A 25,833-nucleotide genomic window follows, 5' to 3' on the forward strand; every position below is an offset into this window, starting at 1 on the left:
CTAAGAAGAAAGAAAAAAAATTGAGCCAAGGTGATTGCATGTAACACTGATGATATTTGAAAAAGAGAGAAAAGAATAAACAACAACGGGGATTGACAAATGACTTCACCTTGCAGCATTAGAGGGATATAAAATAATAAGGGAAAATGGTCAAGTCTTGTAAAAGCAGTCATGGACTTGACCTCTCCTCTTAGATAATCTACTCCCTTAGAAGTCTCTGCAATTGTGAGATTTTCTTTCTTTTTTCTTAATCTTTAAAATGTTCTTTAAAAGGAAGGTTGTACATCTTGATGGAATAGCTGGATCAAGAGATGGTGTCTTAATAAAAAAAACGCACCTGCTTTTCCTTCAATGCAGCCAGAAAGTACGCTGCCTCAAGCAGATATTCACATCTTGGACTGAGCATCCTGTCATTCACTGAGCCATTTAACAACCAAGAAAAATTCCCCAGGGGGCTGGCTAACAGAATCTTTGGGATTCACTGGCTCAAATTAATTCTTATAACTAAGGATAGCAATGCCATTATCACCATGACTGTTTTTGCCTAGCTAGTGGCTGTTAGTACTTTATCCTAAAAATATTGAACAAATTTCTTTCCATGCCTAACCACAGATGATCTGCCTATGATTTCACACTAGGGAACAAATAATTCTGAATAAACCTGGCCGGCTACCTATGAATAGGATAATTGTGGAGAAGTAGGGTGATTGTGTTATAACCTTAATTATGAGATCCTACCCATGTTTGTTCAAATAATTGTTTTAATCATGTTTTAACTTAAGAGCTTTCTTGTCTTGGCTGATGGAACACAATATTGCAAATATTCATCTATGGTTTTGTATCTGATCTAGAACAAGAAAAATGCACAAAACATTATCTGCTCAGCTTACTTTATAAAACAAACTTCCTAATCCTGTGCCTTTCACATGTTTAGTAGATATATTCAATATATTATTTGAGATAATGGGAATTGTAACCCTGACATGATACATGACACAGTGTTGCCAAGTTGCTGCAAACCTAAGCAATACAGATAGTTCTTACATTATGACATCAATTGGGATTGGAATAGGTAAGTGATACAGTCATAAAGTGTAAAATGCAATCCTGTCAGCTTCAGTTGCTGTCATAATCCTGATACATATAGATCATTAAGTCAGAATCAGTGGGAGTTCTAGTAAGGAGGGCTGCGATGGGGGGGGGGGGAGAGGGGATTCATGAAGGTGCAAGATGAGTGCAAGCACAGGGAAGCCCAGGAAGGAGGGTGCCAGGTGCATGTGAGTATAGGGAAGCCATAAGGAGAGGGCTGATAGATAAATTTGTCAGAGCACAGAAAGGCCCAGGGTGCTAGCAAGCAAGGGGGAAGGAGAAGGTCATGATGTGAGCAAAAAGGAGAAAAAGGGCATGGTGCGTGAGACAAAGGCTGGAGGTAGGGCAGATTTACTGAAATGATTTCCAACCTTCCCTGCTGGCTTCTCGGTTGACTTTGCTTGTGGGAAACCAGCAAACCATGACCACATGACCATCAGTTGATGCAGCAAGTCATAAATGGGACTTGGTTGCCAGCCTTGCAATGGCCAGAACTTGAGGACTCGTCATAGTTCCTTCCTGCACTGCCATCATAACTTTGAATGGTTGCTGAATGAATGGTCGTAACTTAAAAATTACCTGCATTGGACTAAGAGATTTTGATACTTCAAATGTATAAGCATCTGACATTCCTCCAAGTTTCTCTTGCCTCTTATCGATATGCTTAGGTAGAGACGGTGCACTTTTGTGGGCAGTTTTAAAAATGTGTCTCTCTTATCTCCACTTGGGCTGTTTAGAAAGTTTGGCTCTACCCTGATCAAAATGAGGCATGTCACAAATCCACAGACACTACCCATATACCATAAATAATTATTATGTTGAAAATGTTGAAAAAAAGAACAGCTTTCTCCCTGAAAGCATTTTTTCTACTTTATCTAAACACCTGTGCAATCACTAAGAGGTTATTGCATCATGTGAGAAATTATTGCCGGGATATTCCTCTCATAGCCTTAGTTAAGCAGTACCAGGTGCACAATCAAAACAAATTTTAAAAAAAACTCTTGCCAAAGTATACAACACTATAGTATACTTACTATATGTCCTACTGGCTCCATTGGATGAAATGCATGGTTATATTAATTGTCTGGTTTCATATTAATTTTGGATTCTGCTGGTTCCAAAATTAGTTTGGATTTTTCTCTCTTAATGGGTTGTTCAGTAATTTAATATAATGGCTGTACTCTAGTGCTTGCACGTGTATTTCTGGCCAAAACATGAATTGCTCTTCAAAGCTCATATTTTTGGTTCAGTGGTTTCATAGTTGTGCACTTATAAGAAGGAGGAGGCTTAATATGAAATATTTATTCAAATAATTCCTTGACTGCTTTTCTGTCTCAAGGGATTCATCATAAACCACAGAGTAACACTGGTATTATATATAATGTTATTTATTAATAAAGAAGCATTTTGCTACTACTGTGATAGGTTCCCAAGAAATACTTTTGCTAATTTTCATTTTAAAATTGCTACCCCGAGTTAATCAGAAATAATGGCACTTACTGAGTGTTACCACCATATTTAAAAGAATAATTACCAAGTTTATTTTCTTCATCTTGAGGGCCAGGAATGGCCATAGGAAGAGTGCTTGTTCTTAGCTGCATCCTGGTTTTCATGAGACCATTTTGCCTGCAATTTCCTTTTGTTGTGAAATTATCCCTTTGTACTATTTTTTTTCCATTTTAATATTAGGATGAAGTATATGACCTAGATCAATAGGGAGGAACAACAAAGATCCCTTATCATTCATGTTCATGATCCCAATCCAGATTGTTTTCTAATACAAAAAATGGGAATTTCCCTTTAATTGTTTGAAAATCAATATTCCTGAGAAGAAAGAATTATCCTGAGAATTTCTTTTTCCAATCAAGGTTTCACCATTTTTGTAAATCCTGAAATTTAGAAATATAATTTCTAAATTAAATCAGCTGTTTATTTTAAATTTTGTTTATTTGAATTTATTGGATTCCTGGGATCAGAGCAGTGGTGGGATATGACTGGTACGGGTGTACCGGTGCCTGCTGGGAGCACCAGGTACCGTTCCGGTATGGTGCTCCAGAGGGCCCACCCGCCCACCCACTCTCCTTACCGCTATTTGAGCCTATCGGGGGATTTGAACACACGTACGGAGCATACGGTGCCTGCGCGATGGTCTGCCGAGTAGCTGGTACACATGTGCATGCTATGCATGTGCTGTGCATGTGCTGCACGCATGTGCTGTGCATGTGCTGCACACATGCATGTATTGGGCGCCCAGCCCCATTGCACCGGAATCTGGAACCCATCACTGGACCAGACCATGTTTTCAAGGCTTTCCAGTACTCCTGGAGAGAAGTCTCTACCTTTATCTCTTGGGATATATTGTTTTGAAAGGTGGAAGCCACAAGAAAGAAAGCATGCTTCTTAGGTCCCACAAGAAATCAGGGGTAAATATAGGAGACCTTGTGTGCACCATTCTGCTGGAACCTAGACTTAAGACAAGCAGTATCTCAGATATTCAGGCCCTATGCCATACAAAGCTTTAAAAACCATAAGTAACATCTTGAATTGCACTCAGAAGCCAACTGGAAACCAATACAACTTGCACAGCAGTTATGACACATGTGCACATATTGCTGCATTCTGGATGCTCTTCTGGGCAGCCCCAGATAGAGGATATTGCAATCACGTAAGTGTGAGGTGACCAGGACATGAATGGCTGACCCAATTAAGAAAAGGGTGCAACCAACACACAAGATGTAGACTGTGACATTCCAGCTTCAGGGGATCCAAATAGCCCAAACCAGACTTATTAGCACTGAGAAAAAGTCTACTCCCAATGATCCAGGTATTGGAACATTGACAGCTTAATCTGTGCTGCATGGGCTGGAGATATAAAGCTTGGTTTCATAAAGAAATTGATGATATTTTAGCCCAGATTGGTGAATTACCCTGTGCATTTATATATTGAATCTATATCTATATATCCATCTCTCTCTCTTTCCCTCCCTCCCTCCCCCTCTCTCTCCCTCCCTCCCCCAACTCTCTCCCTCTCTCTCTCCTTCTCTCTCTCTCTCTCAATCTCTCTTAATATCTGTCTGTCTGTCTGTCTGTCTGTCTGTCTGTCTGTCTATCTATCTATCTATCTATCTATCTATCTATCTATCTATCTATCTATCTATCTATCTATCTATCTATCTATCTATCTATCTTTACACCCGGAAGCACCTCATATATGATTTCTCTCCCCCACCTCTGTAGCAATAATGAGAATTCATTCCTAAAGAAAAATATGAATCATTGAAACACAATGCTTCCCATTCCTAACTTCACAACTGGTTCAAATGTATATGGTGGTTGAAAGTATTGAAAGCTGTTGAGATACAGTATCAAGGAGAACTAGGATGGATGGCACATCCACATCCTGGCTCTACCAAAGATCATCAGCAGGTGTAACCAACACATTTTAGATAATTGAATGAGCTTTGCCTATATCCCCTATAAATTATTATAGGTTTATAAATTAAAGCTGAACCAACTAAACCAACCATGGTTTAGCAATTGGATCTCTCCTTGTTATCATCTAAATTAAGTTTTTCCCCTTTCATTGGCATCTCCCATTGTATTAATGAAAATCTTGACTTTTCCTAATTATGACAGTGCAGCTACACACTGGATGGTTAGTTATAAAGCCATGACTGATTATTGAGCTGATAAAATTGATATAAATGACTTTTTGAAAACTAAAACAAATATAATAGTAGTGTGCATTTAACAGCCTATTAAGTCCACCTGGAGTATATTAATGCATTTGGACTATTGCTTCTTGCCTGACCCTCACCTTTAAATGGGTATACTATGATGGCATTGCAGATTTCATAAAGATATATTGCTGATTATATTTCCATTAAAGGACTATAGCTCAGGCTGATGTCTAATTTTCTCCTAGGCTAATCTACAATGAGTACTTTGCTTCTGATGAGTTTATTGTTAAGAGATTACTTTGCCTGTCCTCCACCTCATTTGTGTAGCTGCAAACCTGAGATGAAAGTTTGCCCACAATCAATTCTTAGTTTATATTTTCAATTATGGGTTCATTAAAAAAGTGTGATACAGAGCAGCACGAGATTCATTTCAGCTACAGTAATTGACACAGAAAAAGATTTGCATGCTTAGATTGCACTTCTACCTCTGAAGCAGAAGAGGTGATTATATGTATGTATATGGAAGTTCTTGAATCCAGAAAAGGCTTAAATACTGATGTGGGATACTCCTTACCAAGCTGGGATGTGGGTGGAGATCAAAATTGCCACCAAGTCTAAGGATGGTTGATTCAAAATTCTGGATGTCCTTTTAATCATAATCACAATGTGATTCCAAAAGTAGTTCATGTAGACTAGAGTTAATTCAATTGTTAATGATTCCCTTCAAAACTGACTTTATTAATGACCATCACAATATCTAATGATAGCAATTATCATAGATGTGTACCAGAGATAGATTGTTCCCTGTTTGGCCACCCGCCCACACACTTCTGTGCATGTGCAGAAGCATTGCACGTGTGTGAACTGGTAGTAAAAACTAAGGAAATCCACCACTGCTGTGTACCATGTACTATTTTAAAAGATACATTTTTGTAGCCATTGAGATTCACCCTACATTTAGTTTCAATGCAAGATCTCAGTTCTGACATAGTGATGGGTGCCAAAAAAACCCTTATCTCTAGCTACATATACCAAATCTGTACCAAAAATCTCTCCCTACCTACATATACCAAATCTGTAATTATCTTTGAATGCATATATTTCATTCACGTTTAGCTCTGTGGTACAAAAATATATGTAACAAACAACATGGACCATGCACAGCCTTCCTTGCAGTCTTTGTATATGACCAGGATCTGATCTACCTCCTGTCTTTGTCTAATCCTATGAAGACTCTCGAACATCCCATCTCTTTAGCAGTGGGCATTCCTAGTTCTATTATCACTCCTGAAAGGGAGTTTTCCTAACAATAGAAATTACCCCAGCACAATGATAAGATTATCTGCTTAACTTCCCCCAAAGTTTCCAGGCAAACAGATTCCTAGGATTTCTCTGTTTGTAGCCTTCAACTTCTATAAAAATATGTTTTCCATTGTTCAGTGTTCCCCTTTTTATTAAAGTTGGGATACCATGGTAGTTGTATAAAGAGATGGCTTTATTAAGTGCTGTGCTTCAGAATTTTTCACAACAGTTCAGAACTCATCTGCTTTACTTCTCTTTACTAAGGAGCCATTGCACCTCTTATACTCCATGAAGTTAGTTCAGAAGTGAATCCCATATTCTACTAAAGTATAATGCTTGTGTTAAAACCAAATGGAAAGTGCCAAAAGGATATTATAAAGGAATACATGCTCTTTTGTCAGGAGTGTTAATGTTTACATTCTGGTTATAGTATTAACTGCATGAATTTCTTCAGCTGGAAAAAAAAGAAAATATCTATTCATAGAAGTAGCATAGGAAGTTAGATTACACCAATTGAGGCTTTCAGAAAGTGTCATAATTGCTTCCTGAATTTTTTACGTAGAGAAATACGCATCTTATTGCATACCCAGAGAAATTGTCTTTGTGAGTAGAGGAAAAAGTACCTTAATTTGTGTGACTTTAAATTTGAAGACAACAGAGACAGAAACCTTACTCTGAAGCCTTCCTAAGGGACATGGAAAGTTCTATGTAGGTATTTCCATGCATGAGAATCTCGCTCTATCCTTGGAAACATTCAGTAATGATGTGATTCTACTGACTATGCCCTCTCCAGTTTAATTGATTTATCAAGTCAGTTTCAACTCTTAGCAATTACATTGATGATCTGTCCCTAATGTGATCCTTCAGGTCTTCCAAATATAATTGTGTCCATCCATCATCCATCCATCCATCCATCCATCCATCCATCCATCCATCCATCCATCCATCCATCATTATCTTCTTTCTTTCCACCCTTCCTGGCATTAGAACCTTGTCTAGAGAACTGGATCTTCATATAATGTGTCTAAAGTAGGATAATCAGACTCTGGCCATTTGTGTCTTGAAGATTTTTTTTCAATGATCTAATTAATCATTGATCTTTTTTATTTTTTCATTGATTTTTTTGTTTATTTTGTTTCTTTGTTTTCTTTTCCAGTTAGGTGAAAAGTACTTGTAAGAAGGTATTAAATTAAAATGTATCCCTTGTACCTAAATAATGTATATATAATTTGAGATACCAGTATAAAAGTGTCATTTTAATAATTATATATCCATAATATCTCCCAAGACTTCTTGCTTTACTCTGTCTAAAAGTTGCTAAAATCTCCCAGCATTTTCTCCAAATAGTTCACTCTGGATACTACCTTCTTTCTTTTTAACTCCCTCCTCCTCCAAATAATATTGTGATACTATTAACTAAGATACATTATTTACTTAGATTTTGTTTATCATTTTTTGTCCTGAATCGGTTAAGATCCTGTACTCAAAATGTTAATATAAGCAAGCAAATACATTCAACTAAATACTCCTGATTGAAAGCTATCATATTATTTCACTTTTGATCATTTATTTCAGACCACTTAAAGTTAAGAGCTATTTAAAACTTGGAAAAGATTTAACTGCTTTCCTATTTACAAATTTATATGGAAACAGACAGGCGTGTTTGGAAATGGCTTGTGCATTAGTATGATTTAAAAACACTCAGCTTTTTAAATAATTAACAACAATGGTTTTATGGACTCCTTTGTGCTTTAGCTTTCCAGGAAATGCAGCATATGGAAAAGACTACAACATTTAAAGCAGCCAGTTAGACTTCTATAAGTCATTTAGGCATTGAGGCATTTAGTGAGTGGTTATGTAAAAGGAGTAAGATAATAGAGAAAAAACCCTTCTCATTACGGCATACTTTCTTTTCAGCTTGTTCCTTATTTCATTCGTAAGGCTAGTTTCCAATATGCTTGTATGTATAGGCACCTCTACTAGGCTAAATGAAGGCATCCCTTCAAGAACTGAGAATGTTCTTCAGACACCAACTCAGTAGCAAAATCTCCTTTGGCTTGGGGACCACTGTCTTGTAGTCTTGACTGATGATCTTCAAAAAGAAATGTTGGCACCAAAGCCCACAGGAAACATTCAATTTGTGGTAAAATGTCATGAGATGCAGCTTTTAAAAGTTTTTTTTCTTCAACCAGTTAGAGATGATTGTGCAAAATAGCATTAAGGAATATAAATGCAAATTTTGTTTTGAATCATCTATTTTTACATAATGATCAAGCTTGTTTCATAATGAACCTATTTTTGCTTTCTTCCTGTGAGGATATCAGATTATATAACAGAAACAATGACATTTTGTTATCGATGTTGCATCAGCCTTGATGCTGTATTTTGGAGGAATAATCTATAGTAGTTTGAAAAGTTAAGTAGTTTGAGAACCTTTGGAATGATCTATCAGCTTAGAACTGTTTATTTGGCCTTACAGCAGGGGTGTCAATGCAGTTGGCCCATGATGTGGTTAGATCTGGCCTGTGGGGCCGTCCTGGAAAATGTAAGGGGCCAGCCTGTTTCACGTCAGCCCAATCTACCCAGTGCAAAGAGGAAACATGCCAGCAGTTTGGGGAATGACCTCAAGCTGGCCACACCCACCCAGTCAGCCATGCCCAGCCCCCCTAAAGTCAATCACAGCCTGATGTGGCCCTCAATGAAATTGAGTTTGACACCCCTGCCTTACAGTATGCAAAGGAGCTGACCTTACCTAATTTTACAGGATTTAGTTCTGACATACCTTTGGCTGATGCAGCTAGTCATCATCTTGATTATTTTATTTTTATATTAGTTCATCTAAATTTTCAGTGGCTTCATAAATTGATTGATTGATTGAGAGTTTATTTATATGCCGCCCTTTTCCCTGGGGGGACTCAGGGCGGCTTACAACTCAAAGGGGGGGGGGGAAACAAACATTTAACACGTAAAACAATACATAATTAAAAGCACAACATTCATACCATTCGGGTGGGTTACAGTCTTTAGCCCCAGGCCTGACGGGATAGCCAGATTTTAAGGGCTGTGCGGAAAGTCTGAAGGGTGGTGAGGGTACGAATCTCCACGGGGAGATCGTTCCATAGGGTCGGAGCTGCCACCGAGAAGGCTCTCCTCCGCGTAGTTGCCAGTCGGCATTGGCCGGCAGATGGAATTCGGAGGAGGCCTAATCTATGGGATCTAATTGGTCGCATGGAGGTGATTGGCAGTAGGCGGTCTCTCAAGTACCCAGATCCACTACCATGAAGGGCTTTATGGGTGACAAGTAGCACCTTGAAGCGTATCCGGAGATCGACAGGTAGCCAGTGCAGCTCGCGGAGGATAGGTGTTATGTGGGTGAAGCGAGGTGCACCCACAATCGCTCGCGCGGCCGCATTCTGGACTAGCTGAAGTCGCCGAATACTCCTCAAGGGCAGCCCCATGTAGAGCACATTGCAGTATTCCAGCCTAGAGGTCCCAAGGGCACGAGTGACTGTTGTGAGAGCCTCCCGGTTCAGGTAGGGGCGCAACTGGTGCACCAGGCGAACCTGGGCAAATGCCCCCCTGGTCACAGCTGACAAATGGTGTTCAAAAGTCAGCTGTGGGTCCAGGAGGACTCCCAAGTTGCGGACCCTGTCTGAGGGGTGTAGTGTTTGACCCCCCAGCCTGAGAGATGGAACACTTGCCGAATTAGTGGGAGGGAAACACAACAGCCACTCGGTCTTATCCGGGTTGAGCACAAGTTTGTTGGCCCTCATCCAGTCCCTAAGAGCTTCAAGGCCCTGGTTCATCACGTCCACCGCTTCATTGAGTTGGCACGGGCGGACAGATACAACTGAGTATCATCCGCATACTGGTGGTATTTTATCCCGTGCCGCCGAATGATCTCGCCCAGCGGTTTCATGTAGATGTTGAAAAGTAGGGGGGACAAGACCGAACCCTGCGGCACCCCATATGTTAGGGGCCTAGGGGTCGATCTCTGCCCTCCAACTAACACCGACTGCGACCTGTCCGAGAGGTAAGAGGAGAACCACCGCAAAACAGTGCCTCCCACCCCCACCTCCTGCAGTCGTCGCAGAAGGATACCATGGTCGATGGTATCGAATGCCGCTGAGAGGTCAAGGAGAACCAGGATGGAGGCGTGGCCTCCGTCCCTGGCTCTCCAGAGGTCATCGGTCAATGCGACCAAAGCAGTTTCTGTGCTGTAGCCAGGCCTGAAACCGGACTGGAATGGGTCAAGATAACTAGCTTCCTCCAAGGACCGCTGGAGCTGAAAGGCCACCACCTTCTCAACAACCTTCCCCACAAAGGGGAGGTTGGAGACTGGATGATAATTGTTAAGAACGGCTGGATCCAAAGATGGTTTCTTCAGGAGGGGTCTCACCACCGCCGCTTTAAGTGCGGGGGGAAAGACCCCCTCCCGAAGGGAGGCGGTAATAACCGCCTGGATCCAGCCCCGTGTCACCTCCCTGCTGTTAGCAACCAGCCAGGAGGGGCACGGGTCCAGTACACATGTGGAGGCACTCACAGCTCTCATGGCCTTGTCCACATCCTCAGGGGCAACATCCTGAAACTCAACCCAGCGATGGTCTACCAGATTATCCCCTTGTGCCTCGGCTGGATCTGCGGAATCGGAGTCCAAGTCCGATCGAAACCGAGCAACTTTGTCCGCTAGAAACTGGACGTAATCCTCAGCCCTACCCTGCAGGGGATCCCCCGTATCCCTCCTATTTAGGAGGGAGCGGGTTATCCTGAACAGGGCGGCTGGGCGCGACTCAGCGGAGGCATTCAAGGTGGCAATATAAGCTCTTTTCGCCGTCCTAATTGCCCTGATGTATTCCTTGATGCACGATGTTAGAAGTGCTCGGTTCGATTCGGATTTATTGGATCTCCATAAGTGCTCTAGGCGTCTCTTCCGGTATACCCTAGGTATAAATGGAGAGAACCATTTGATATTTCAAAATTAAATATATTATCAAGTACTTTTTTCTTCATAACATACCATTATTGTCTCTTGATAGCTCAGACAACCAGCCAATTACTTCTTACTCTAAGCAGCCAACTACTTCTCACTCTGTCTTATTTCTCTTTTCTTTCCCATTGATTTGTGAACTCCCTGAGGCTTTCTACTGCTAATATCAAACAAAGATCAACCAATCCTACATTTCCAGAGACATTATTTTCATACTTTTTCACTCTAATTCCTAGGCAGTGATATTGTATTCAACGTAAATACAGTAGTGGTGTAGTGTTTCTGTATAATAAATTACTACAGCATGGTGAGTAGAATAGCAGCAAATCTAAGGCAGGATAATAATAGAAACAATATAGGCATTGGCAATGACAAGAAAAAGGTAGACACTTGTGTAAGTAAGGATAGCCATTGGTGGCAGTGGGCAGATGAAGCAAAGACAGCACATGTTTAATCTACTGCTTTATGGAATCAATGTGATATGACATCTAGTCCTCGAAAGGAATGTGTGGTTATAACAAATGTGTTGCAGTCTCATCCAATTAGCACATACATTGATGAGTTGGGATTGTCTGCATATACATACAATGAAACTCATCATTAGGGTGAATAGTGTAGCTCATTTATAGTTGACATCAAATTAAGAATTCAGATGGGATGGGGATTATATTTGTCCATTATTCTTCCATCACTCCTAGATCCTTACTAGACTATCTTCAATGTGCCATTTTGCTTCCTTGCCTCCTCATCTACTAGTCCCAATCTAAAAAGTAATCTACTAGTGCCTCAATCTAAAAAGTCCTCAGATTAATATAGTGTGAGTAAATCACAATACAGTACCTTGCTTCCTGAATTTGCTCAGATGATACAATATATGGAAGGTAAAGATAGGAGAAAATATGATTGCTAATGGTTTAACAGATTAGGCCATGACAGGAGCATCCAACAACTAGGAGCAGGTCCTCAATTCATTCCCAACTTAATGTCAAAATATTATACTAGGTATCTAATATTTATTTTTAAAAGATTCCGTATTTGCAATGTTTTCATAAGACAACATTGTGCTTTTATTTATTTTTCGCTTTTCAAAAAGTATTCTTTCTTTCTTTCTTTCTTTCTTTCTATCTATCTATCTATCATCTATCTATCTATCTATCTATCTATCATTATCAATCAATCAATCTATCTATCTATCTATCTATCTATCTATCTATCTATCTATCTATCTATCTATCCATCCATCCATCTATCCATCTATCCATCTATCTATCTATTTCTTCATTAAAACATTATTTTTTTCCACTGGTAGATCAATTATTCATATTGACCAAGGGAAAGCATGAATTTCATGACTTCCTAGTTTATACTATCTGGCATTCATTGTTCACATTCCAAAGAATTCAAACATAAAATTAAGTTCATTAAACTGTGCTGATACGTCTAACTTCGGAAGTAAAATCCAACTAATGGTTTATTGTTCTATATCAATATTCAGCACATGTACTGTATACAATTTCATTACATTTCTTTCTGAAACTGAAATTTTTGTCCAAGACATGGATGATGACAGTATGAAAATTTATGTCACTGCTTAAGATAATTCCTAGGTTATTAAAGATAATATAAACAAGTCTTATATTACTAATGAAATTTGTTAAGTATACTTGCTTTTAAAGAAGTATTTTTTATAAAACTAAACTGAAATAAATATGTTAGAGTTATATTATTGACTCCAGTGAAAGAAATAATCAATTAGGTATGGTATGCCTTTCCTTTTCAAGGTTCTTATTTAGTGACACTAAAATAAGGCATGTTTTCTTAAAGAAAAGAACCTGTACCTTGTTCTGGTTAGTAATGTCTAGCTAAGAAGAATTCAGGCAACAATCAGAGTAAACAACAAAAGTAATGGAGCAACAGTCACTGAAGAGTAGTACTGAAATCAGAAACAGCAGGATGCCGCAACCACATCATCAATAGATCATGTCCTTGTATTATGCCTTTCAATTATTTACAGACTTGTGGAAATAATGCTGTTGTTCAGTTTCTTACATACATGGGTCTTCTAGATAAAATTGCAAATCTGATTGTGATCAAGATTATCTCCAGCACCAACTGATCAGATGACACTATGATGATGTAATTATTTTTTTATTTTTTTAACACATCCATATCCATAGACAAATTGAGTATACTGATCTCTTGTTGAAAATAGTCAAAACTGTCCAGATAATCTTTGACATAAATGCTTGTGGTAGAGTAGGGGTGTCACACTTGCAGCCCATGGGCCGGATGCGTCACATGCTGGCCCCACCACTGCCCGGTTTAGCAAAGGGGGAAAAGGTCCTGATACATCACATGAAGTTTGACACCCCTGTGGTAGAGCAATCATAGTAATCAAGATGACACAACTGTGACACAACTGTGTGATAAAGTCCTGCTTCTTTTGTACATGTACCCTCCCCATAACATCCTTACCCCTCATCTGGAACATATTGAAATTGTACGAAGAAGTGAGTAGCATGGAAAAAGCATAGGAAAAACAACATCAAAGCAATTATTGGATCACGACATTCCATACATGCTTCATAAATTGATGACTGCCTTTTTACTATCATCCTTGATAGTTAGTTTGCTAGCAAAATACGTTAGTGAATAAGCTGTACAGTCCAACTTCTAATTTTTCATATTTTCCCACCCCCATCTTGTAATCCAACAGAAGCCTGAGAACATTTGTACCTTTTTAGAATTTTGACTAGAAATAAATTATTCTGCAATTGTGAATAGGTGAAGCCAAAAACATATATTTCTTAGCAAAATTTGATTCCTTTCCTTGTTTTAATGAAGTTTTGCACCATCTTACTAGATAATTGCTAGAATATGTGAATGGATAGTCAGCCACTACTACCTATCTTCTATTCAGCAGCACCGAGGAAGGACTCCTATGCAAATTGTTATCTGAAAAATAAAATAAAAAATACTTATGGTCATTATCATACTATTACTCTTACTACGGGCATAATGGGTAAATATGCTTCTCCATATATATGTCTACTTTGAAATAGGAATTTAGATACTGTAGCATCTGCGCTCCTCAAAATCGCTCCAAGTAGATAAGCTCTGTTAAGTGGGAAATATGTCTGTTTCCTTATAAATATTGCTGTTGTAAAGATTTCCTTATAAATATCAGTATTATTGGGTAAATTTCCTTATAAATATCAGTATTATTGGGTGAAAGTGTTTTTGAGTACCCCCAAATATTTCAGATATAATGACTATATGTGTAACTGTATTCTTCACGATTATTACTGGCTTCATTTCTGCCATAGTGAGTATGCTTTTATTCTCTTTTACAGATTTTATAACTCTAGACATCCAATTACATTTTGTTTTATGCTAACATTACTGAGGACAAAGGGATCATTCCATTTTGGGCTTAATCATGCTGGGGTTTCCTTTTTACTGAATAAAGAGGGGGGTGAAGGCTTTTCATGCATGAATTTTCATTTGCTTCCACTGACAGATGAAAGGTTCTATGTACATCTTAATTTTAATTACTGGCTATTCTAACATTTGAATCATATGCACTGTTGGAGAGGCAAATCTTGAAAGCAAACAGAAGTTAAATGACATATTTAGGGAGGAACTATTTCTAAGAAAAAGTAATGGGATTAGCTTAATTTAAAAATAATAATAAGTTTGAAATCTAAATATATTAAATTAACTTTTAAGATTTGATGTGAATTTGCATTTCACTTTGAAGAAATTATTCTATTTAGTTTGGTTCACTAACAGTGTACACATATATATTCCACTGAATCTTCAGATGAATCCAAAGACATATGATTTCAAACTAATGCAAAAAGGTAATAGAAATTCAACTGAATCATCTTCAGATTGAATTATTTATTTCAACTAAAGTTTAGAACAATACATCAAGGTTATATTAAAATGGAGGAGAAGTAATTATTTGAAGAACTGCCTTGGTGGCAATGTTGCAAAGCTCAACAATACTGGCAAATAGTTCATCATAGAATGTCACAATCCCTTTCATCCTGAAATATTTTTATTAAATTTTACCAAACCATTCATTTCTTCAATATACTGAACTGTCATTGTGTATGTTAATAGATATAAGGCTTCTATATACTGCTTATTGGAAAAAAATCTTCAATCCCTTTTATGCAAGAATGACTGTCCAAATTGTCGGAGGATGCTTTGATGCCAAAATAACTTTATGTTTTCAAAAGTAAAACTGATTCAAAATTCAATTCTATTTGGAAACTATGTTTTAACTATAGAGTTACACAAGAAACTCTGCCACATCCATAATTTAGATTTTAGAGTTTATTTAATATATATGTTACAGTATTCTCTTAATGAATTGCTTAGTATTTATAAGTTTTTTCTTATCAAATTCAATAATGTTAATCAAGTATTTTAAAATTTCAATACAGTCATTTTTAAATTACAAATGGTGTATAAAATGTGTGCTGCCCCAGAACTAGGCAGAATAAAATGTCTTACAAGCTTTAATTACTTATAGTGAAACTATTAATGATGTATTAGAAAATGCCAGCCATATTATATTTTAGATATGTTGATTAGCAATAGCAATAGCAATAGCAGTTAGACTTATATACCGCTTCATAGGGCTTTCAGCCCTCTCTAAGCGGTTTACAGAGTCAGCATATTGCCCCCAACAACAATCCGGGTCCTCATTTTACCCACCTCGGAAGGATGGAAGGCTGAGTCAACCCTGAGTCAGTGAGATTTGAACAGCCGAACTGCAGAACTGCAGTCAGCTGAAGTAGCCTGCAGTGCTGCATTTAACCACTGCGCCACCTCGGCTCTATATCTGCATGTATTTTACTGTTTCTGAATCCTATTCCAAGTGGTAATCATTTATAAAGGCCTACATGGCCTTGGACCTGAACATCTGAGCATCTTCTGCTCCTAGTAGAATCAGTCCATCTAAGTCATGCTGGGGGAGAAAATACTAACAGTCCACCAAGGATTCAGGAGAAGGGAAAACAAAAATAAATGCTTTCTACTGTATCCCTTCAGTAGAAATCAGTTGCCTCAATGTTTAGTCCTTTAAGATAACCTGGGATAAGAAATTGATTATACAAATTTGATTGGAACTGTACTTTGTTGATACAGGCTATAGCAATAGAATATTAAAAGCTGGTGTTTTCTCTCCCCTTCCTATTATACATCAAGGAGTTAGGGAGACACCAGTTTAAGAGGGTTTTTTAAAATAATTTCCTCAACTCATTGGCTTAAAACATTTTTTAAGTGTCACTGCATAGTTTCTAAGGCAGTGTTTCTCAACCTTGGCAACTTGAAGATGTCCGCACTTCAACTCCCAGAATTCCCCAGACAGCGAAGCCTGTTGAAGTCTGGACATCTTCAAGTTGCCAAGGTTGAGAAACACTGTTCTAAGGTCATCGATCTGACTGTTGATATTCATAAATAAAATTAGTCTCTTATCTTAAAGCTGGTTGTTTTTAAGCAGGCATTCAGTGATTGGGGAATTGATGCATAAACAGATGTATATCTGTGCTGCCTACTGCTGTTTTGTTGCAGTTCTTGATTTTGATTTGTTTTATATGTAATGTTTTCCATCTTCTGGTAGGTGATTTATTCTTAAGGTGTTTTTGTAAAGCTTTTCTAAATTGTTTATATTTGTTTGATTGAAATACAAACACCGTAGTATAAATATTCTGTTAAAAAATGAAATACATAAAAATTATTGCTTTTTAACCAATGACGTTTATTTATCTATTCAATTTAGGAGATATTTAATTCCAAAGTGTCTACTGGCACTTAACACTGGGATAGCAATTTATGTTTGGGAGGGAGGGAGGGAGAGAGGGAGAGAGAGAGAGAGGGAGAGAGAGAGAGAGAGAGAGAGAGAGAGAGAGAGAGAGAGAGGTGCAGGGAAACAAGCTAGCATGTTGTGGCCACATTGCAGCAGGAAGAAGGAACATGGATGGTACTTGCTGTAGATGGGAAAGGCCCCTTGTTCCTGCAGGTAGGAGGAGAAGGAGGCAAGTCCAGGAAAAAGGAATGGCTTGCAAACATATACATTGAGGCCATGCTACTGGCCATGAAATCATGCACGGTTTGCTTATATCTGTGGTTAGGACGGTATATTTTCTTCTGAGTGTACAATAATATTTTTCATTGTATTACTTTATTACAGTATGAAAAGAATTTTTATTTTATTCTATTTGAAAACACATAGCATTTTGTTGCCTAAGAATATATTTTATTTTACATGTTCATTAGTGAAATGCAATCCTGGGCTTTTTGAGAATAAATCTGAATTACTGGGATAGCTTCTCTAGTGATAACATTAGGTTTTGTTTTGCTTTACAGTGATAGGAGTAAAATATTGTTTGCAATATTACTGCTATTCTCTATGTATTTAACAGAATAAGAGAGTTGGAAGGGATCTTGGAGGCCTTTTAATCCAACCCTCTGCTCAGGCCATTGGACAACCAGGACAAACGGTTGTCCAATCTCTTCTTAAAAACTTCCAGTGATTAATTGTTCCAACTATTGGGAAATTTCTCATTAGTTCTCAGTTGCTTTTCTCCTTGATTAATTTCTGTCCACTGCTTCTTGTCTTGCCTTCAGGTTTCGATTCCCCCCCCCCAATTTTATTGTATTTCTATGCAGCCCTATTCCCAGAGGGACTCAGGGCGGCTCACAAACCAAGTCAGGGGGGGCGGGGAAACAAACAGGAAAAAAAGAAAGACAACGAACAACACAACACCACAATTTTAAAAACAATCAACAGCTACACCATTCGAGCAGGGGCAGGAACTCATCAGCCCCAGGCCTGTCGGAACATCCCTATAGGTTCTTTGGAGAACAGATTGATTCCCTCTTAAAACTTACTATAATTTTATAATTTTATTTATTATTAAATTTATATGCCCCCCATCTCACTGTCAAATGGCTTTGTCATAACAGGTAACTATAATTTTATACTTTTAGCTGATTATGTTTAAACATCTAAGTATTCTGGAAAAGGCAGCCTTTTTGTTTCTTAATGATGCCAGGTTTTTCCAATGATTGAATGTAAGAATTGAAAAGTTAAGAGTGTTGCCCATTCCAATTCTAGAGTTTTATGATACATTCCTCTCATTTGCCATTCTATCTACCACTTATTTCACATTTTATATATATAAAATACAGCACATCTTTTCAGAACACAATTTGCCTTTTCTTTATTTCCTCTAAATATCTATCCTCTGAACTCCAGAGAACCCAGAGGTATCAGGAATTAGTAAGAGTTTATTCACTCTTAACAGAATGATGTCTTCTAGCTATGTTAAGTTAATAGCAACATAGAAACCTTGGTAGAAAACAAATGTCTAATACCATTTCTTCATTTTACGATCCACCATTGGGATTCCTTCCAATATGAATTCAGTACTCAAAATCAGTTGCAAGCAAGTTAGAAGTTTCTATGTCTGTGTTTCCCTGCAGGCATATTTTATCCATTAATGAACCAATCACATTTTGGAAACACATGTAATTTTCTCCTTCATAACCAGCCACATACAACTTGTCCTGATTATGAGATTGCAATATAGTATTAATGATATTATTATCAGACTATCCGAGGAGGGTGGGGGGAGAGGGAGGAAAGGAGAGAGAGCGTGAGATGCATGTTACAGTATATCCTCACTCATTCCACTTACAGGATACATCTATATCAGTGGTGGGTTCCTACCAGTTCAGACCAGTTTGGCAGCCCGCCACGTCCTAAACTGGTTCTGTCTTGTTTTTTGCGAGCAACTTTTATTGCACTGCACATGCACGCACAGCATGCATCAAGCGCACATGTGCAGCGTGCCCATGAGGGAACCGGCAGTAGTGACTGCTGGAATCCACCCCTGATCTAAATGTATAGCAACTGTCAGCAGTATCTAGTGATTGACTGTTGAAGCGTCCTTAAAAAATTATTTCTTCTACTGTGGGTATCTTCATTCCTATGTCAGCTAAATTTATAACTATAGTTTGCTCGGTGCTTTTAATTGGCATATTATCAAAAGGTGCTTTTTTCTGTTCTGTTTTAACTGATGGCGTTCCTAACCAGATTTTCAGGTTAGGTTTAAAATATAAATCTGCATTAATTCTACTATGGATGGATCAAGCTGTCAGCTTCACTTTCAAATGTTTTAACATTCTGTCTCATTTATATAAAAAAAGTTGCAAATTCATCTCTCAAAAAAAAAGCAGATGAACAGATGGCATTCACTTCTGACAAAACATGTTGGAATTTACAATATGAAAAATATTTATTTTTAATAAAAGTTTTATGGCTAAGTGTTATGCGAACTCACACATTGTGATTTATTTGGAAAATGATTTAAACAAGCCAAAGTTCCATGATAGATAAAATTGACAGCAAACAGCTTTACATGCTAAAACTAACAAATTTATTCATATCAAGCAGAATATGTACGCTGAGAGAGTGAAGGCATTTATTAAACCTAATAATTTCCTCCCATCAGTGACGTGCAGTCACTAGAGGCAGGGGAGGCAGGGCCTCACCAATCTCCTGAGGAAAAGGAAATTATTTTTAAAATAATTAAAAAGGCCAAGGTAGTTGCTCCCAGACTCTAAGTCACAGTGACCCCGAGTCTCCTTAGTGCAGTTAATATAAGGTGACCAGACGTCCCGCTTTTGGCGGGACACACCCGCCTTCCAACGCATTTTCCCGCGTCCCGCCCGCCTTTTTAAAAAGCACGCTTTTTTTGGCGCTCGCAGCTCCCGCCCATCAGCTGCTAGCTTGCTGGGCTGGCTCATTGTTCTGTTCTCTATCCTACCTCCTACCTACAAATTTAAGCCAGCCCAGCCTGCCGCTCACAGATTGGATTGGCCTGGACTCCAGCCAATCAGTGAGCTGGCTGGGATGGAAAACCGCGGCATGCTTAAAGTTTTCCATCCCAGCCAGCTCACTGATTGGCTGGAGTCCGCTTAGCATGCCGCATGAGTCCCCCGCCCATCCGTTGCCGCTCGCAAGGGCGGGGTAGCGTAGCGAGTGAGCGGGGAGCGAGCTCGCCTTTCCAGCTCCACTTCCGGACAAGCTGTGGAAAAACCTCTGCGAAAAGTGCCACCTGGGGCCGCCGCTTCTTCTCCGAACTCAGAGTAAGTGACGGGCGGGGCGAGTGAGGGGGGGGTGGCGGGATCGCCACCCGCTGCACTGCAGTTGACTCACCCCGGGCCGGGCGGGCTGGGAGGCTCTGGGCGTCCGGGCGGGAAGAGCACAGAGAAAGGCAGAGCGGCGCTCGACGCGACTCTGCTATTTCTGCTGGAGGAGTCCCTAGATAGGGAAGGCGGGTGGCGAGGCAGAGGAAGGGAGCGCAAATGGCGGATCCCGGGCTCATATGCAGAGGGAGCTCTCCAGGCACAGGAGCGCTGGAAAAGTGCCCCGCTCATGCACCCACCGGGACGGAGCACGCTCGCTCCAGCCCTGCCTGCCGGCAGGACTTTGAAGTGTTGGCTTGCCGCTTGCCTTCCACTTCGGCCCGCGCGGAAGGCAATCCAGCCCTTTCAAAGTCATGCCGGCAGTTTAGAACTCGCCCGCCATTCAGCGAAACATCTTTCGCTGAATGGCAGCCGAGGGGCACACTTAAGTGCCAGCATGAGTTTGAAGGGCTGGCTTGCCTTCCATGTCGGCCCGCGTGGAAGGAAAGCCGCACTTCAAAGTCATGCCGGCAGTGGGAAGCCTTTGCTGGCCCGATACCAGCTCTGAAGTTGCTTTCCTTTCTACTAAAGCCCCTGCTCAGCAAAGCAAGTCCGGGGAAGTCCTTTGAGCTGGCTAGAAAAGGTCTGCCACGAACTGGGAAGCTGACGCACCCCCCTCCTCTCTGCCCCCCTCTGCAACCCCGGATACCCTCTGCCGCCGTGCCTGAAGCATGGGAGCGCTCACCAGCCGGCAGAACGCCGGAGTGGAAGAGGTGGATGTCCCGTCCAATTTCCTCTACAGATACCCCCCAAAATCTGGTAAGACGGAGCAAGCAGGGGGGGGAATATGCGAGAGGTTTGCGGGGAGTCCCGCCTGGCAGGGTTTTGCGCGCGCTCCGTACTCTGAGTTGAGGGAATGGCGAGCAGCGGCTGCAACCCCAGAGTTTGGCTAGGCGAGAACTTTAAGGCGAGCGGCGGGACGAACCCTTGCTGTCAATCTCCCCCTCCCCTTGTGCCTTTTCGCAGCCGTCCCATCGTTCTCCCGCCAGTGGGGCTGCTCCTGTGATCCCCCCCCCCCCGTGGCTGCGAAGGAGTTTCCCGAGAGTTTTAGAGGGTCAGGAGTACGACCCTCATTGCAACGTCGCCATTTGCAAGCTCCGGCTGCTTGGGAGGGTGGTTATTCATGTATTTTTTTCTTCTTGCTTCCGCTTTCTTGCCGGCTTGCAAGGATTGTGGTGGCGGCTTGGATGGAAATAGTGACATTCGTGGCATCGCGCTTGGGGTTAAAAACTGCTTTTCGTTCGCGGCAGCAACTGCTCTTTGAGAATTCTTGCTTGAAAAAACAGGACTCCCTCACGCGGTCCTGAATTGAGGTCCATCTCCCTCCACCCCTAATTAAAAAGCCCCTGGTAAATTCTTGCCTGTCCTGTGCCACTTGGCATGCCTGCCTGTTTAGTTGTTATTGCGCTGATTGAATTCTAAAATACCCCATCAATCTACCCCATCCAGAGGTGGCGGCAAGAGCAGCGCGTTGTTGTTGTTGGGGCCAGCCTGCTCGTCCATGGCTGGAGCCGTCATCGCGGGCGTTAGGGACCTTCCGTTCTTCCTCCGCACCTCGCCCGAGCAGTCCTTACAGTCGCTGCCCGGCTCCAGCCATGGACGAGCAGGCTGGCCCCAACAACAACAACGCATTGCTCTTGCCGCCACCTCCGGGTGGGAAGCAATCACGCCTGTGCGGCCCCTGTGCTGCGGTGGGAAGCGAGTCTGCAAGGCTTGGTTGCTTCCCACCCGGAGGTGGCGGCAAGAGCAGCGCGTTGTTGTTGTTGGGGCCAGCCTGCTCGTCCATGGTTGGAGCCGTCATCGCGGGCGTTAGGGACCTTCCGTTCTTCCTCCGCACCTCGCCCGAGCAGTCCTTACACTCGCTGCCCGGCTCCAGCCATGGACGAGCAGGCTGGCCCCAACAACAACAACGCACTGCTCTTGCCGCCACCTCCGGGTGGGAAGCAATCACGCCTGTGCGGCCCCTGTGCTGCGGTGGGAAGCGAGTCTGCAAGGCTTGGTTGCTTCCCACCCGGAGGTGGCGGCAAGAGCAGCGCGTTGTTGTTGTTGGGGCCAGCCTGCTCGTCCATGGCTGGAGCCGTCATCGCGGGCGTTGGGGACCTTCCGTTCTTCCTCCGCACCTCGCCCGAGCAGTCCTTACAGTCGCTGCCCGGCTCCAGCCATGGACCAACAACAACGCACTGCTCTTGCCGCCACCTCCGGGTGGGAAGCAATCACGCCTGTGTGGCCCCTGTGCTGCGGTGGGAAGCGAGTCTGCAAGGCTTGGTTGCTTCCCGCCACCGCCTCTTCCCTCGTCCGTCTCGATTGCTGGAAGCAGTAACAAACGGCGCGTCTGCTCCGCTGTCAGCGCCTTGACAGCCACCCCAGCCGGCGGCTACCAGGCCTCGCTGGAGTCAATTGCAAAACCGCGTTCAGCGCTTTGAGGACCTGAGGCATCTTGGGAAATGCAGTTCCCTATCGGAAAGAATGGAGTAGCTGCGAATTTGTAACAACAGAAGATAATAACTTGGTGCTTCGCAGGTTACGAAAATCTCAAGTTTGATTTGCACACTGTTTTTTAAAAGTTAGATAAAGAAATTATGCTGTGAAAGCGACTAGAAAGCCTCCCCTCCCCTTCCTGTGTGCGAGAAAGGGAAGGAGAGGAAGGAAGGAGGGAGGGAGGGGGGAAGGAAAAAGAAGAAGGGAGGGGGGAGAAGATGGAAGGAGAAAAGATGGATGGAAGGAGAAAGAATGGGAGGAGAAGGAGGAAGATTGAAGAAAAAAAGAAGAAAAAGAAGAAGGGAGGGAGAAAAGTGGGAAGGAGGTAGGAAGAAAAGGGGAAGAGAGGGAAAGAGCAGAAAGACAAAGAGGATGAAGTTGATAGGCAAGAGGAAAGAGGAAGGAAGGAAAAAAGAAAAAGGGAGGGAGAGAGGAAAGAAGAAAAGATGGAACTAGAAAGGAAAGAAGGGAGGGAGGAAGGAACAGAAGCGAAGAGGAAGAGAGAAATGGAAAGAGCAAAAAGACAGAGAAGGTAGATAGGCAAAAGAAATGAAGCTGAAAGAATGGAAGGAGGAAGGAAGAGAAAAGGAGGAAGGGAGTGAGTGAGGAAAGAAGAGAGGATGGAAGGAGAAAGGAAGGGAGGGAAAGAGCAGAAGACGGATAAGGTGAAGGTAGATAAGCAAGAGGAATGAAGGAAGAAGTGAGGAGTCTCGGGGAGGGGGAAAGAAAACATTTAGTGACCAAAGTTACAATGGCATTGAAAAAAGTGACTGATGACCATTTTTCACACTTAGCGACCGTTGCAGCATCCTCATGGTCACGTGATCAAAATTTTGTTTGGCAACAGATTCATATTTATGCTGGTTTCAGTGTCCTGGGGTGACCTTTTGACAAAAAAAAATTTTTTTAATCAACACCCCCCCCCCGGTCAAAGGCGTCCCTCTTTTCCAATCTGAAAATCTGGTCAGCTTAAGTTAATAGGAGGAGGCTAGAGAACTATGAGCCTCCTTTGCATAAGGAATTTTTCACCTTTTAAGAGCTAACCAAGGGTTAAAAAGCAAAACATTCCATATGCAAATGAGGCACGTGAAGATTAAATTTGCCTTCAGAAAAGCTATAGGATACCAGTGATGCTAATGGTATTCAAGTGTTTTGTCCACTTATATTTATATTTCTTGTAGACAGCTGGTAATTTTAGAGGGTTGTTGAAGAGGTGAAACATCTTCAAAAAAACAACAACAAGAAAGTCCAGTTGCCTCCTAAAAAAGCACCTTTGGGATAAACATGATCTGGATGACTGAGAAACTCTACAGTCTTTTAGCTGTACAATTTGGGATGAACACCCTTGGAATGGTGTAGGAGTAGGAATGGACTTCCAGAAGAAAAATTGCAGACTACAAGAACCAGCAGCACTACCTTGAGAACACAGCTAAACATCCAAGTACTTCAATGACCCTCTAAAAGGTTGCAAATTACCTGTTGTCTGCAAAGAATATAAATCCTTCCATTACCCACTATCCTGTCAGAGCTGAAGAAGCTTCTTGGATGAGAAGCAAAACATCTTCAAAAGAAAAAAAATAAGAAAGTCCAGTTGCCTCTTGAAAAAGCACCTTTGAAAAAGCCAAGCAACAAAGAAAAATGAAAATGGAGGAGGAAAAGAAATGACAATTAGAGGAGATGAAATGTAAATGTGAAGAGCACCTCCGAAGGTGTGTTCAGGTGTTGCAGGCTCAGGAGCAAGTAGAGCAGTTAGAGGAGGAAAAGAAAATATGACTTGAATAAAAGTTGACTCAACATGAAGAGACGAATGAGAAGGTCTGAGAGGAAAAAATGGCAGGAGGCAAAATTAAGAAAAGGGCAGTGGCTAAGAAGCTGGAAGAACTCAAAGCCCAGTGCAAGCAAGAGGAAGATACCCATAAACAGACCACCTACTGCCATTGGTAGCCTCCCACCGTCCAGTACAATCCCACAGAGTTGGCCTCCTCAGGGTGCCATCAGCCAGGCAGTTTTGGCCGGTGACCCCCAGGGGGAGAGCCTTTTCTGTGGGAGCGCCTTCCCTTTGGAATGAGCTGCCCCCAGAGCTTTGCATAATTCCCGACCTCTGGTCCTTCCGGCACGCCCTAAAATGTTGGCTTTTCCAGCAAGCCGGCCTGGTCTGAATAAAATAAAGTATCAATTTTAATTGTTAATTTTAATTTAATTTCTAAATTTCATTGTAAATGTCTATTGTTTTTTTGGGATATTCTATTTAATCTTTCTTTTAACTTTTGTAATATGTGTTTTTTATATTGTACGCCAACCTGAGTCCTTTGTGAGAAGGGTAGCATATAAGTCCAATAAACCTAAACCTATTACTATTAAACTTTGCTTTCTTTTGCTATAGTTATACTATTGCTATTTGCAGGTCTTTGTATTTTGTGATTTTTCTCCAGTTCTCTCTCTTCTCCTGTTTCCAAGTACCTTGAACCGAGGTGGCACAGTGGTTAGAGTGCAGTACTGTAGGCTACTTCAGCTGACTGCTAGCTGCAGTTCAGCAGTTCAAATCTCACCGGCTCAAGATTTACTCAGCCGTCATCCTTCTGAGATGGATAAAATGAGGACCCAGATTGTTGGGGGCAATAGGCAGACTCTGTAGACTCCTTAGAGAGGGCTGCAAAGCACTATGAAGCGATATATAAGTTTAAGTGATATTGCTATCCACTGAACAGACTTTTTGGACATTATTATGGTTCATTGCACAGTCATCCTGATGTTCAACTGGATTTGGCATATTTATCCACCCATCAAGTAATAATAATAGAATTAGGCTTTGTGTAAACAAAGGATTGGCCTTGTTTCATGGTTTGGGGCAACTTATTTCAACCCATGGGTATCCAGTTTCTTTTTCAGATGATAAATCAGTAGAAATATTTTTTACTAACTTTTGAGAGGTACTGCAATAACAAATTCTTTTCTAAACTAGAATGTGCAAATACCTAGCAAATTAGTATAATGCTTAAGATTCTCTGCTACATAGTGAGTCTGCCTGCC

At 41.1% G+C, this 25,833-nt stretch overlaps 1 long non-coding RNA gene across 1 annotated transcript in view; it reads right to left on the minus strand.

The window, feature by feature from the left end:
* Positions 1 to 13,229: 13,229 nt before the first annotated feature.
* Positions 13,230 to 25,833, minus strand: part of LOC148044363 (uncharacterized) — a 63,264-nt gene continuing 50,660 nt past the window's right edge. The window contains exon 3 of the long non-coding RNA XR_015697573.1: positions 13,230 to 14,013. This is a non-coding gene — a long non-coding RNA (uncharacterized LOC148044363). The remainder of the gene's footprint in view (positions 14,014 to 25,833) is intronic.

This window comes from Thamnophis sirtalis, unplaced genomic scaffold (genome assembly GCF_051295495.1).
Source record: "Thamnophis sirtalis isolate CommonGarterSnake01/CBP01778 unplaced genomic scaffold, rThaSir2_p1.2 scaffold_8, whole genome shotgun sequence".
NCBI lineage: Eukaryota > Metazoa > Chordata > Lepidosauria > Squamata > Natricidae > Thamnophis > Thamnophis sirtalis.